Source organism: Engraulis encrasicolus, unplaced genomic scaffold (genome assembly GCF_034702125.1).
Source record: "Engraulis encrasicolus isolate BLACKSEA-1 unplaced genomic scaffold, IST_EnEncr_1.0 scaffold_32_np1212, whole genome shotgun sequence".
Taxonomy (NCBI): Eukaryota; Metazoa; Chordata; class Actinopteri; order Clupeiformes; family Engraulidae; genus Engraulis; species Engraulis encrasicolus.
In genome coordinates, this window is record NW_026945621.1 from 1,132,501 (window position 1) to 1,147,362 (window position 14,862).

Sequence of the window (14,862 nt, forward strand, 5' to 3'; positions counted from 1 at the left end):
CTCTCTCTCTCTCTCTCTCTCTCTCTCTGTCTCTCTCTCTCTCTCTCTCTCTCTCTCTCTCTCCTCCACACTGGGTGTAGCTTCTCCTCTCCTATTTATTTCCTCTGTGTCTCTCCGTCTGTCTGTTTGTGTTCTACTTGACCAAAGGAAGTTTCTATTTTATATGTAGTTATTGCCGCGGCCTGCGGGGGGAGCTGTGGAGCTCTCCTGGTAACTCTCTTGATGTCTACAGCAGGTCACTGGGGGGGGGTGGAGCTCTCCTGGGGAGGGAGGCGGACTGTGCAGGACCTGTAGCGGCCTGCGGGGGGAGCTGTGGAGCTCTCCTCTTCCATACAGCAGGTCACTGGGGGGGGGGGGAGTATGGAGCACTGGTTACACACGGAGGACAGCCCCATGGGGCACCTAAGTCACGCCCTCTACTTCCTGGTTCATGGGCAGGGGGAGTCAAAAAATAATGACTGGGCTTGAAATGAGTGGCTTTTCCACACCAATCTAAACCTTGGACCTCCACTTATGCACCACAAGTCCACCACGACTCGCCTCGTTCACTTCCATTCAATATTTAGCTACTGTCTGCCCCATGAACCAGGAAGTAGGGGGCGTGGCTTAGGTGCCCCATGGTGTTGCTGGTCCCAGGGGGATTCATACAGGCCTGTTGTCTTACTGGGCTCTACCAAAGCAGGTTCAGGAGGAGACCAGGGTAAGTTAAGAGGTAAATCATCTAATACAGTGTTTCTCAACCTTTTTTTAGGCGAGGCACCCTTTCAATTATTGAAAGTTTTCAAGGCACCCCAAAGCAACAAGCTGTAACCGATACCACATCCGATCCGATAGCATCGGATACCACAAAAGCTTAGAAAAGTAACACATTTGGAGAAGTCAAACAACCTACATTTGAAGTTGCAGCTTACTGGGGCAACCTAAATTTACTTTATTTTGCATAAATGGCAGATGAAAGACTCTGAGCACTGCCTAAGCAATACTTTATTAATTTAGACAAATATGTGTTAAATTACATAATATATTTATCAGCCACATTGCTGCGGCACCCTGGTTGAGAAACACTGATCTAATAGAAGAGACTGGAGTCATCTAATCATCAGGACACCTGGACTCCGGGCTCTTCTATTAGATGATTTACCTCTTACCTTCACCTGCTTTACACCTGAACCAGCTTTGGAGTAGGCCCCTGGTTACCGTGGCGATACTGACCTACTGTCTTACTGGTTACCGTGGCGATACTGACCTACTGTCTTACTGGTTACCGTGGCGATACTGACCTACTGTCTTACTGGTTACCGTGGCAATACTGGTTTACTATGTTATTTGGTTACCGTGGCAATACTGGTTTACTATGTTATTTGGTTATTGGGGAAATTGGTTTACTGCGTTATTGAGAATACAGAGGGGCCTGTACTACGATGCTGGTTCAGGAGTAAACTAGGGTAAGTTAAAAGGTAAATCATCTAATAGAAGAGCCCTGGGACTCATTTTCTGAAGACAGACTCCAGGCTCTGCTATTAGATGATTTACCTCTTAACTTAGCCTGTTTTACTCCAGGGGCCTACTATACTACAAAGCTGGTTCAGAATAAACTACGGTTAAGTCAAGACATAAATCATCTAAAAGAAGAGCCTGTAGTCCTCGTTTTCCTAAGAAAAGCTCTCGTATTAGATGATTTACCTCTTAACTTAACCTTAAAGGGACACTGTGTGAGATTTTTCGTTATTTATTTCCAGAATTCATGCTGCCCATCCACTTATGTTACCTTTTTCATGAATACTGACCACCACCATCAAATATAAAGTATCCATTATGACTGGAAAAATTGCACTTTTCATACATGAAAAGGGGGATCTTCTCCATGGTCCGCCATTTTGAATTTCCAAAAATAGCCATTTTTATCTGCAAAAATGACTGTACTTGGAGTTTACTAGAACATATTTGTTTATTACATAGTAAACTTTCATGTTAAGATCAAATTTGGCAATAGGCATCCCATTTTCAAACTGCAGCATAGTTGCAGTACCATTTCCTGCACAGTGTCCCTTTAGCTCCTCCTGAGCCTGCTTTGTAGTACAGGGTCCTGGGTCGGCTTCTTGGAGTGCATCTTAATATGCGACCTTGCCTCCTCCACTTCCCTCCTCCACTTGCCTCCTCCACTTGCTTCTCGTCATGATGACATCACTGACAACAGCATTATATTTCAATATCTTGCAAAAGCTCAATTGTAGAGTCTTTTTCTCGTTTGCAATTGCTATGGTGAATGAAAAACAGTCCCTCAAAAGTTGTTGTGCGAGGCTGACAGCTAGGAAACTTGATCGTTTTCTCCACGGAGGAGGGGCCAGGAGGCGGGACTAGGAGACATGCACAAGTGGAGGAGGCAAGGTCACATTGGGATGCACCCTTGGTGTAGTCGTCCCCAGGGCCACTGTGGTGCTGGTTACAGTGGAGTACAAGGAGTATTACATTCCTGGTTTAGTGGGTAGCTGGGCTCCTGGTGTTGGCTAGTGTGTGGGTGATGATGATTATTTGGTAACCGGGGTTATTGGGGGTTATTATGGGCTGTACTGGTGACAGGGGAGTGGCTTAAGGGTTTATTATTATTATTGTTGTTGTTATTATTATTATTATGATTTGTATTATTGTTATTCTTATTATTATTTTGGGGTGTTTTAATACTTACCTGGTTTTGGTTGTTTTGGTGCAGCTGACTCTAAGTCTAAACACACACACACACACACACACACACACACACACACACACACACACACACACACACACACCCCAACTTGCAACACAGACAACCTTACACAGACATACAGACCCTCAGCCTTTCTCTCTCTCTCTCTCTCGTCGCCAAGACAAATGGCCCCGCCCCCTGGACTGGTTGGGGGCGTGGTCTAGACCTCCTGCTTGTGGACATCAACTCCAGAAAATAAATAAATAAATAAATAAACAAATAAACACCTCAAGCGCTGCAGACTCCTGTGAGTGTCTTCTTGATTCAACATGTCAATGTCAACAGCAAACCCAAAGTCTGAGTATTAGTAGGCCAGTCAATCTAGCTCTAAAAAGGCCCAAACCCGGGATAAATTGCAATAGCAATCGTTCCTAATTTTAAGTAATCCCTTAAACCCCCTTTTATCACATATGTATTTATCACTACAGCTTTATATTTAGTGGAACATACTTTTTTTCAAGGTCAAAGTTGGACAGATTTCCCATTCATTTCTCCATAGGGAGACAATATAGGAGATACAAGGTGAATAGAGAGGGTGGATAAAGTATCAATAAAAAGTGTGAATCATTATTTTTCCAATTTGTTTTATGTTTTGCCCGTTGTTGCATAATTTGTCACATATTTCAGTTGATGTGATCTAATTTGCATATTCAATCATTATATTTCAGACAACTTGCAATACAAAACATCTTTGTCTTTGCCTGAGTAAACTACTGTGAAAGTTTGAAACATACCCCAGTTATTCCTTGGTGGTAAGTATTCATGAAAAAGGTAACATTAGTGAGTCACTCACTAATGTTACCTTTTTCATGGATACTTACCACCACCATCAAATTGTAAGTATTCATTATGACTGGAAAAATTGCACTTTTCAAGGAGCTGCATAGTTGCAGTACCTTTTTTGACCATTTCCTGCACAGTGTCCCTTTAAGCAGCAATACAGCATAGTGGTGGCCGGCCTTCATTACAGTTTTTCTCGATTGGTTTGGCTAATTTCTCGAAACTGAGATGACATTCTCAAAACAACACGGGCAAATCCCCAAACCAACTCGCAATTTCCCAAAACAGAATGGCATTTTTCATTGCTTTCATCAAATATCAAATGCTTTGTACATGTCTCAAATGTTTAGTACATCTCTGCAGATGGCTATGTACAAGTACCCCACAGTTGACACATTGAGCATACATTTAGCACATTTTCCAAATAAACTGATCTTGCTTATCTAAACGAATTAGACAATTCTCAGTGTAATGGTTGCCCTCTCCAAAACATGTCAGCATGATTTCATTGTGTAAGTCATCATATGCAAAGTAGTCTACACAATTGTCAAAACAGTCAAGGACATAATATTTTAAGAATTTCATTAAACAGTAAATCTATGACAGTGTTCAACAAGCCAGATGATATTGTAACTTTACTAGTTTGTAGAAAATAATTTTACAACCGTGTATACTACAGTTTCCTCTGTTATTTGGCTAATTTCTTGACATTTTTTCAAACGACATTCTGTTTTGAGCCATTGCTAGTTGCTTTGAGATTTGTCCATGTTGTTTTGAGATTGTTATCTCTGTTTTGAGAAATGAGCCAGACCAATGAGAAACCTGTAATATATGGGCATTACTTTCTGTATTTGATTTTATAGTAAAGAAACTCACTGATAAATGTCCTTGGTAAATTGTCTATGTTGTCAAACTTCAAGGGTTTCACTCACTTTTTCATTTTTATACATAGCCGAAATGTGTTAGCTGAACATAGTCCCATAGTGACAAAACATCTAACCATTTTGACTTGCAGTGCTTACACAATGACAAAGGGACAATGTATTTTGGGGGTACTGATGATATATGTGGGGAAGGAATTTAGTTTTGACACATGGGTAAACTGTTTTTGGAGCGATATGAGCATGTGATGAGGATCCATGAGGTTATGCTGAACCATCCAGTTTATTTTGACAGAAGGACTAAATGAATGCAAATGAGCCAAAGCAATTTTTTATTTTTATAATTACTTTATTTATAGAAAGTAGCTTAGTGTACAATATCTCAATGTAGTTTACCAACAGAATCTTGGACAATGGTTCGGCAGTTCACTAACATCACACATCAAGTACTATACAGTTCAATAATCATTTCAGTTTCCAGTAAACAATACCCATCCCCAGAGGTCCATTTCCCTTCACATGCACACTTCTGTACTTCTATAAATCCTTTTTCTTTCTTTTTTTTTTTGTACATTAAATCGACACTAGACAGTTGACGCATACAATAAGCACAAAAAACAAAACAAAAGAGAGTATGAGAACATAAAAACAGAGAGAGAGAGAGAGAGAGAGAGAGAAAGAGAAGATATAATTCACTGGTCTGTGTGCAAGTGTGTGAGCTGTGTGTGCAAGTGTGTGAGATGTATGTGCTGTAGTGTTGTGTCCTGTACGTGCTGTAGTGTTGTGTCATGTATGTGGGTATGTAAGAAAGTCTTCAATATATATATAGTTTGCTGTTTGAAATGCATCTTATTACACTGAATATGTATACCGTTTGTCTTCTAATGTGATCCTTGTGATGTAACCTTCATTATCTTTTAAAGTAACTGTGCGTTTTATTAAGTAAGTTGTTTGGATACAACTTATTCCATTTTTCTATGTTATTTCTGGAGGCAAATATATTTTTTTCCATATCTAGTACCTTCTCTATCGTATTGTACCATAATCTTAATTCTGGTTGTTTTTGCTGTTTCCATAACCTAGTGATCTGTTTTATTGCTGTTAGTCTTAAAAGGTTGAATAGTTTATATTGTTTTCTTTTAATTATGTGTGCTATGTTAATGCCTAAGAGATGAATTGGCTTTAGAGGTTCTTTTAGTCCAAAAATATGTGAAATGGCTCGTTTCACTTCTTCCCAGAATGGTGTAATTTTATGGCATGAGAAAAACACATGTGTATGTGTACCTTGCTCCCCACAGCCTCTCCAGCATTTCCCTTCAGATCCTAGCAAATGAACACTCTGAATTGGTACCAAAAAGAACCTTTGATTTATTTTCCAGCCAAACTCCCTCCAGTACTTTGTTTGTGTTGTTTCAAAATTCTCTTTCCAGGATTCTCTCCATTCATTGTCTGAGGTGTTTATCGCCATTTCCTTCTCCCATTTCTCTTTTGCATTATAAATCATCTTTTCCATTTTTTGTATTGTTTTATAGGCCCCTGCTAATCCACCTCGACTTTCCCTTTTGTTTCTATAATTTAACAGAAAATTTAACACACTGTTTGTTTCCTTTTCAGTATTTTGTTGAATGTAACTCCTTACCTGTAAGTATTTAAAGAAATGCTTTTGTGGTAGGTTGTAACTAGCTGCTAGGGTTTCAAATGTTTGAAGTATATTTTTTTCAGAGAGTTGTGCAAATATGGTTAATCCTGCTTCTGCCCACTGTTCCAAGATGTTATCCTGTGTTGCCTTGAAGTCTGGATCATACCTCATTTGTCTTAATCTCACACTGTTACTGTGGATTTTTAAATACTTACATAATCGTCTCCAGTTCTTTATTGTGTTACTGATGCAGAATGTTTGTAGGTATCGTTTTTGTGTATCTGTTTTGAGGAAAGGCAGTGAGCCGATCACACCATTTGATATTTCCTTTTCAATACTAATCCATTTTGTTCGAAGATCTCCTCCCATCCATTTCGTTATTGTTATAATCTGTGTTGCAAAAAAGTAATTTTGTAGATGTGGAACTCCTAAACCTCCTTCTTCTTTAGGTTGAGTTAGTATCTGAAATTTAATCCTGTGTTTTTTACCATTCCATATGAAATCGGAAAGTTTTTTATTCCATGTACTAAAGAATGTTGGTGGTAATACAATTGGTAATGCTTGAAATAAAAAGAGTAGTTGAGGAAGCACCATCATTTTAATAGTTTCAACCCTACTGTATATACCTTCAGGGATTAATTTCCACCTGTTAAGGTCGTTACCTATCTTCAATTCTAAAGCGGTATAATTGTTTTCGTATAAATCATTCAAATTTTGACTAATGCGTATTCCTAAATATTTAATAACTTTGGAGTCCCATTTAATACTGTACTGCTGTTTTAATGATGTATTCATTTCCCTTCCAATAGTTAAAGCCTCACATTTGGTTTTATTAATTTTGTATCCTGAAATATTACTGTATTCTTCTATCTCACCCATCAAGTGCTGTAATGAATGCTCTGGGGAAGTCAGATAAAGTATAATGTCATCAGCGAATAGTGATAATTTATGCGTTTCCTTTCCAATTTCGATCCCTTTAATATTTTTATTTTGCCTTATAGCTAATGCTAAAATTTCAATATATATTGTAAAAAGAAGTGGGGAGAGAGGGTCACCTTGTCTTGTACCCTTTTGAATGGTAAATTGTCTGGATAATGTACCGTTTGTTTTGACTGTTGAAACAGGTTTAGTGTATATTGCTTTAATCCATTGGCAGAATTTCTCCTCTAAGCCAAAACTTAACATTGTTTCAAACATAAATGGCCATTGTGCTAGATCAAAAGCTTTTTCTGCATCTAAAGTCAACATAAGTAGAGATTCCTTTTCCTTTTTATTTACATAGTCAATTATATTTAAAGTTCTTCTTATGTTGTCTGTTAGAAGGCGACCTGGTATAAATCCACATTGATCAGTATTTATAATATCTGAAATAATGTGTTTTAATCTTTTTGCAAGGATTGATGTTATTATTTTGTGGTCTGTATTTAATAATGATATTGGTCTATAAGATGCACAGTCTCTCGGATCTTTCCCTTCTTTACGGATCAGAGTGATGGTGGAAGATGACCAAGTTGGGGCCCATCTTCCTGTGTCTAGCGCATGATTATAGGCTTGTACCAGTATGGGGCTAAGTTGATCTTTAAGTGCTCTATAGAATTCATTTGTGAAGCCATCGTCACCTGGTGATTTCCCTTGTTTTAAACCTTGAATTTCCATATTTACTTCTTCCAAGGTAATAGGCATTGTTAACATTTTATTTTTGGCTGGTGCTACTTTTGGTATGTCAAGCTTTTTAAGATAGTTCTGGATATGTTCTTTATCTACTTCTTTGTCTGTCTTATATAGTTCTTCATAATATTTTGCAAATTCTTCTGCTATCTCATCTTTGTCCCTTATCACTTTATTTTGCTCACTGTTAATTTGCGTTATATGTGTCCTCTTTTGTTGTTTCTTTAATTTATAGGCCAGTACTTTCAGTGCTTTTGGTCCTCCATCATACTGCTCCTGTTGCGTGAATTTCATTAATTTCTCAATCTCCATCATACGCAGTTTATCTAATTTTTTCCTTTTATCTTCCAGTTCTAACTTCACCTCTTTATTATTTGTCCGGCTGTGTTGCAACTCTAAATATTTTATTTCATGCGTTAATTGTTTTTCAAGTGCGACTTTTGATCTACTTCTCGCGGAGGAGTAAGATATAATTATTCCTCTTAACACTGCTTTCATTGTTTCCCATAAAGTAACTGGGTCTATATCCGGTGTATCATTCATTTCCATATATAATTTTAATTCCAATTTCATTTTTTCAATAAATGCAGTTTCTTAAAGACAAACTGGGCTACTTCACAGTGACTAGACCCAGAGATGACTGGAGCACTCAGCAACTTTTTTAGAGGTTTTTTATTTTGGTGCACAAAATGACTGACGTTTCGGCGCACCTGCGCCTTCCTCAGAGTCCAGAGTTCGGTGAGCACCACCAAGGCTGAAGCGCAGACATCCCCTCTTCGAAATGCAGTTTCTTCTAATAGTGAATTGTTCAGTGTCCACAAAGATTTGCCCTTTTTTCCATTAAGATTTAAAGTCAAAGAAATAGCGGCATGGTCAGATATATTAATGGAGCTAATCTGACATGTTTTAACTAGATTAGTATTGTTTTCGTACATAAAGAAGTAATCTAATCTATTGTATATTGAGTGCCTTCCTGAATAACAGGTGTATTCTTTTTTCCCTGGGTGGAATTCTCTCCATACATCAACTATTCCTAATTCTAGACATGCTTTCCTTAATATATCAGCATTCTTTTCAGCTTTGTGTACCCTAGAGCTTGTTGAATCTAATTTGTTATTCATTATCAGATTTAGGTCTCCTGCCATTATAACTACTCCCTTTGCCTTTGTTACTAGCATGTCAAGTATCTGGGTCATTAATTCAGTACTTGTATCTGGTGGGTAGTATATATTTAAAAAAGAAAACTGTCTCCCTCCTATTCTTCCCACTACCAATACATACCGTCCGTCTTTGTCCATATAACAGTCATCCATTTCAAAGGCTATATGTCTTTTAATTATTATTGCTACTCCCCTTTGCTTTGTGTTATATGAACTAAAATAAACTTCACTATTTGTGATTTTCTTTAATTTCTCATGTTCATCTTTCTCTAAATGAGTTTCTTGTAGGTACATTATGTCCGCCTTCTCATTTCTCATTACCAATAAGATCTTTTTTCTTTTAATAACATTATGCATTCCATTTACATTCAGTGATATTATTTTTAGATCAGTCATTGTCTAATTGAATAAATGTAAGTACTCTTTGCAAATATTAAAATGTCATACATACCTATGTGTGTGTAAGATTGAATAGTTTCAGCATGTATATGTGTTGGTGTTAATAGGCCAGTAAAATGAAAGAGAAAGAAAGACAAAATACAGACAGAAAGAATTAAGCACATGCAATAGACAAAGACAAAACAAGTAGACGTGGACTCACATACAGTGATCTGGTTCCATATGTACCCCCTCCATGTAGGATGGTATCTTGTGGTGAGTGATGTTACTGGTATCCTTAGGATCTGGGTGTTTGCCAATGTTATCAGCAAACTCATTCCCAATTATGTCAGCTTGTTTAGCCCCCCCCCTGCCCCAACCCCGCCAGGTTCCATACGTTTAACCTACTTTCCCATATACTACATTTATGTTTATATTGGACAAAAAAAAGAAAAGAATAATAATAATAATAATAATAAAAATAATTAATTAATTAATAATTAAAAAAATAATAATAAATAAATAAATAAAAAAATAATAATAAATCATAATAATAAATCATAATAATAAATAATAATAATAATAATAATAATAATAATGATGAAAAAGATAAAAATAAAATAATAATAATAATAAATAATAATAATGAAGAAGATTAAAATGTAAATAATAATAATAATAATAATAATAATAATAATAATAATAATAATAATAATAATAATAATAATAATCAGAAGATCCAAAACAGTCGAAGGACAGCTCCTTCTTACTTTGTAACCAACACAGAGGCTGAAAAGGTATTAACTAAAGTAGGTCTCCTTGCTGAGATGTAAAGTAAGGTAAAAGTGTCTATGCAGTAGGCCTATGCCTGTATTTTCTAAATATTAACTTCAGCCGTCAGAAAAAGAGAAGACAGAGATAAATAAATAATTAAATAAATAAATAGATAAATAAGGATAAAAAAAGAAAAGAAAAGAAAAAGAAAGACCCTAAATATCGAAGTTAAGGAATCAGTACATTCCAGTCCCCCCCCCCCCTTACCCCCACCAAAGCAGAGAGGGAATGAGAGAGAGGAGACAGAGATCACCCTACGTCCACATAATGTCTAGGGAGCAAATAACTAGCAAATAACCTTTCTTTCCTTGGGTACTCAAACTAAAGCTTCTTTAGAAAACCGAAAACAAAAAACAAAACTTTCCCCCTGTAAGTTATTATTTAATCAAACTAAAACATTTTTTTTTCCTTTTCTTTTTTTCCTCTCTTCCTTCCCTTTTACCAATGCCAGTATCCCCAAAATAATGTTACAAAATAAAGTTACCCTCTACACCCCCCTAACCAGAGCAGGGAGAGAGAGAGAGGTCGCCCTCCATCCAAATAATACAAAGGGAGCATTTACTCACTCTCTATCAAGTCAGCACACACACAAATATTATTAATTTCAATTTTGTATTATTATTATTATTATTTGTAACCAAACTAAGGGTTTTTTTTTTAAATAGAAAACAAAGGGGTTTTTTTCCATTCTCTTTTCCCTATGCCAGTAACACAAAAAAGTTATGATAGCCTTCTTTACCATAATTAGTCAGTAGTTGTCCCCCCTCTACAACCCCCTCCCCCCCCCAGTCCCCACCAGAGCACAGAGAGAGAGTGAGAGAGAGAGGGAAAAGGGAGCTTGTACGCCCTCTATATCAAGATAGCAAAATGTTATATTATTATCATTATTCTTTGTAACCCAACAATATTTTTTTTTTAGAAAACAAAGGGGTTTTTTTCCTTAAATTTCCTCTCTCCCTTTTTTTTTTAAACCCAACATTTTTTTTTTATTTTTTTTTCTAGTATCAATGCTAGTATCACCCCACCCTCCACCCCAGAGCAGAGCACAGGAGGGAGAGAGAGAGAGAGAGAGAGAGAGAGAGAGAGAGAGAGAGAGAGAGAGAAGAGAGAGAGAGAGAGAGAGAGAGAGAGAGAGAGAGAGAGAGAGAGACAGAGACAGAGACAGAGACAGAGACAGAGAGACAGAGAGAGAGAGGCACTGGCCACCTGAAAATCTTTCCCCTCTCGAAGATGAGTCTGTTGTTAAATCAGTTTTCCTTATTCCCCTCCCCCACCCCCCACCCCCACCCCCACCCCCACCCCTAGAGAGAGAGAGAGAGCGAGAGAGAGAGAGAGAGAGAGAGAGAGAGAGAGAGAGAGAGAGAGAGAGAGAGAGCAAAGGAAGCTTATTTCCATTAGGTCCATTGGCTTTTCTTGCAGATTTCCATGTCCAGAATGTTCCTGGGATGCCATGTAGCCTATCCTATGCAACTATTAAAAAAAAAAGATCTTTGCTCGGTCCATGGATGAAAAAACAAGGGGGTGATCATCCTCACTTGATCCTCTTCAAAGGGGGAAGCAATAGCTTACCTCTGTCCATGAGTGAAAAAAGGGGTGATCATTGTCAATTGAGCATCTTCAAGCAAAACAAAACCAAGAAAGGGAAAAAAAAGAACTTTACTCTGTCCATGAATGAAAAGAATGGGGTGATCATCCTCAATCGAGCTTCTTTAAAAGGGAGAAAAAGAGAAGTTTACTCTGATCATGAAAAAAAGTAGGTTATCTTTATCACCAGATGTGGTGATCATCCTCAATTGAGCTTCTTTAAGAGGAGAAAAAAGAGAAGTTTATTCTGTCCATGAGTGAACGAAAAATGTAGTCTATCTCAATTAGGCCCTACCAGGTTCGGTAGGCCTATCTTCAATTCAGCTTCTTCAGAAAAAGCGCCGGGCAAAATATCCAATCTTGGGCAGGTAGCCTATACTCCATCAGCTTGACACAGTTATGACGAGTAGCATTCGGTCTCAATATTTTCCATTGAGTTTCTGTAATAGGGCTTCTGTTTTTTCATCCAGTTTTTCCTTTCCTTTCCGACGCGTCTCTGACCGTCCTGCGTGCGTCCGACTTTGCGTCTGTTGTTCTCCGAGGATCCCCTGTGCCTGGAGTGCCGCATATGCCTCTGTCGCCGTGTTGTACACCTGCTCTCCGTCTCCTATTTTGACCTTCAGTTTCGCAGGGTGCTTGAAATGCGATTTGATACCACTTTCCTTCAGCTGCTTTCTGATCTCAGTGAATTGTCTCCGCTTGTTCATTATCTCGCTGGAGTAATCGTGGTCAAAATAAATGTTCTCCTCATCGAACTTGATAGGGGTCCTCTCCTTATCCCAAGCCGCGTCCAGAACCCTCTGTTTTGTCTGCCATGTTAGGAAACGGACGATTATTGAGCGTGGTTTAGGGTTTTCTGGCTTTTCCTGTCGCGGTGTGTTTCCAACCACCGTCTGTACAGCGGACCTGTGCGCGGCTACTATAAAAAGTTCTGAATCGGGAATGCCGAGTTTTCCACGTATTAATTCTTCTATGAATTTCACCATGTCCGCTCCCTCTGCTCCTTCTTTAACTTGGTAGATTCTGATGTTATTTTGTCTCGACTTATTTTCGAGATATTCGATTCTCGCAGCCATACGACTTTGGTTGGTCAACAGGTGAGATATAATTTCTTTTAGAGTCGGCTCCTTGTCTTCCAAATTACTGATTCGGGCTTGCGCTTCAATAACTTATTTTTTTGTATCCTTTACTTCCTCCTGAATCCCTTTAATTTCTCGAGTCAGTTTTCCAATCTCTTGTTTTGTTTCCTCGGCATTTTTGTTAAAATCTTGCCGGAATGCGGTGATTTCGGACTTTATTGCCAACATCAAAGTTTGCACGTCAGTCTCAGCTTGTTGCTCACCTGTTGCCATGTTCTTCCTTTGTTTGGACTTCTCTTGTTTCGGTTTCTTGATCTTTTTCTCCGTCGTCTCTCCCGAACGTAAATTCATTCCTTCATTCATTTATTCCGTTTTCCTCATTTTCATTTTGGGATTTCGTTTTTAATATATTTAAACATTTGCGGGGTTGGAAGGGTTTAGCGTCTAGGCTGACACCATCTCACCGGAGCCAAAGCAATTGAGAGGGATCTATGCCATTTTTATGGTACCGACTATTTATGTGGGAGAAGGATTAACCCTCTAGCTACCAGGATTTTTTTTGAATAGGTCGGATTCTTACCGAGAATTCTAAGGAAAAATTGACATTTTTGTCATATTCTAAACAATGTCAAATAACTTGAAAAGAAATGAAAAGTGTCAATTACAAGTTACTTTCATATTAAAGTAGAGAAAACACACTTTCAAATGGTATATCATTTATGGGTAATTAATTGTTCAGTATTCCCATAGAGTGCCTTTGATGTGGATTAAATGATAAAAATGTGATAAAATCCGATATTATCTAGGCCTATCTGTCTATATATCTATATATTTAGGCCTATCTATCTCTCTATCGATCTCTCTATCCATCTATCTATCTATCCTTGGTCTATCCATCCATCCATCCAGGGTCAAAGTTGAACAATGATCATGTGACGACAACAAATGTCGTTCACCCAAAAGTCCTGTTTTCAAGCGGTTTCAAGCGGTATAACTGTAATGGACTACACTAGCTAATAATGTTTGAACTAAACCATGCCAAAGACGTGTACGGATAACCGGAGAAGTGTCAGCGATAGCAGCCAGGACATGAATGGAGCTGTAAGGAAGTTTCCCCTCCCAATTTGGCACAGGTAAGACGCGCCAGGCATCACCGAGTAATACGGAATTGAAGTGCTACAAACACCACGTTGGTAGGCGATTATTGGAAGTTAGCATTCAACTCAACGTCTTCACGCACATTTTTGTGAAGGACACAGTAGTAACAGTCCTTGACTGCTTTGCCAAAGCTGACACGCAAAATGAATAGCCTATCATGCTGCGCTTCCAGATGCGCTGTTACGCAGAGCTGTCGCATCGTTGTTCCAGGAAACTAAGATAGTTGGATACCAACATATGGTTTGACTCTGAAAACACACCGAAGACGGTTTACATTTTTAATATGTAGCGTGTAGACATCGGCTGGACAGTTGTGTTTGCTATTTAGGACCATGGCAGAACTCATCACAGTTGAACACCATCTCATAAGCCTAATAAAACAACATGATCTAAAATAGCCTAAAATAGTCATAAACATGTGCTGTTGACCATGAAAATAGATCGAAGAGGGTTGGAAGTTTTCATATTTAGTGTATATTGGTTGTAGAAACAGAATGGTTGTGTTTGTAGCCATCCAATCTCGGACGGCCGTCATTTGAATTGAAGGCAGATTGCCAAATCGCATAAAGCGGCGCATCTCGTAATAAAATCTAAAATACTGAAAAATAAAATAATATAAACATATAGTTTTTATACTGAAAGTATATCGAGGAGGGTCTATAATATTGAGCTAAAGTGTTTGAAAGCTGGAAAAACTGCATGAAATATGAAAATTCATATGAAAATATTCCGGCCGGCCGCGGCCGTTCTGGTACAGATCCAGCCGGACGTTCACGGCCGTTATGGTAGCTAGAGGGTTAAGTGCTGATGCAAGAGTGTTTTGGGAGGTATATGACATTTTGCTAGTTATCTGAACTGTTTTGCAGAAGTGTAGGAATGTTTGGTCAAATGACCCAATGGTTATAGGAATGTCATCTCAGTTTCAAGAAATGAGCCAAACCAATGGAGAAAAAACTGT

General features: G+C 38.1%; 1 protein-coding gene across 1 annotated transcript in view; it reads left to right on the forward strand.

Moving 5' to 3' along the window:
• btbd10b (BTB (POZ) domain containing 10b) overlaps nt 1-239 on the forward strand; it is a 33,492-nt gene extending 33,253 nt beyond the window's left edge. The window contains exon 11 of the mRNA XM_063193239.1: nt 1-239. This exon is cut by the window's left edge and continues 1,763 nt beyond it. The gene's annotated coding sequence lies outside the window, so the exon portion shown is untranslated.
• Nucleotides 240-14,862: the final 14,623 nt, after the last annotated feature.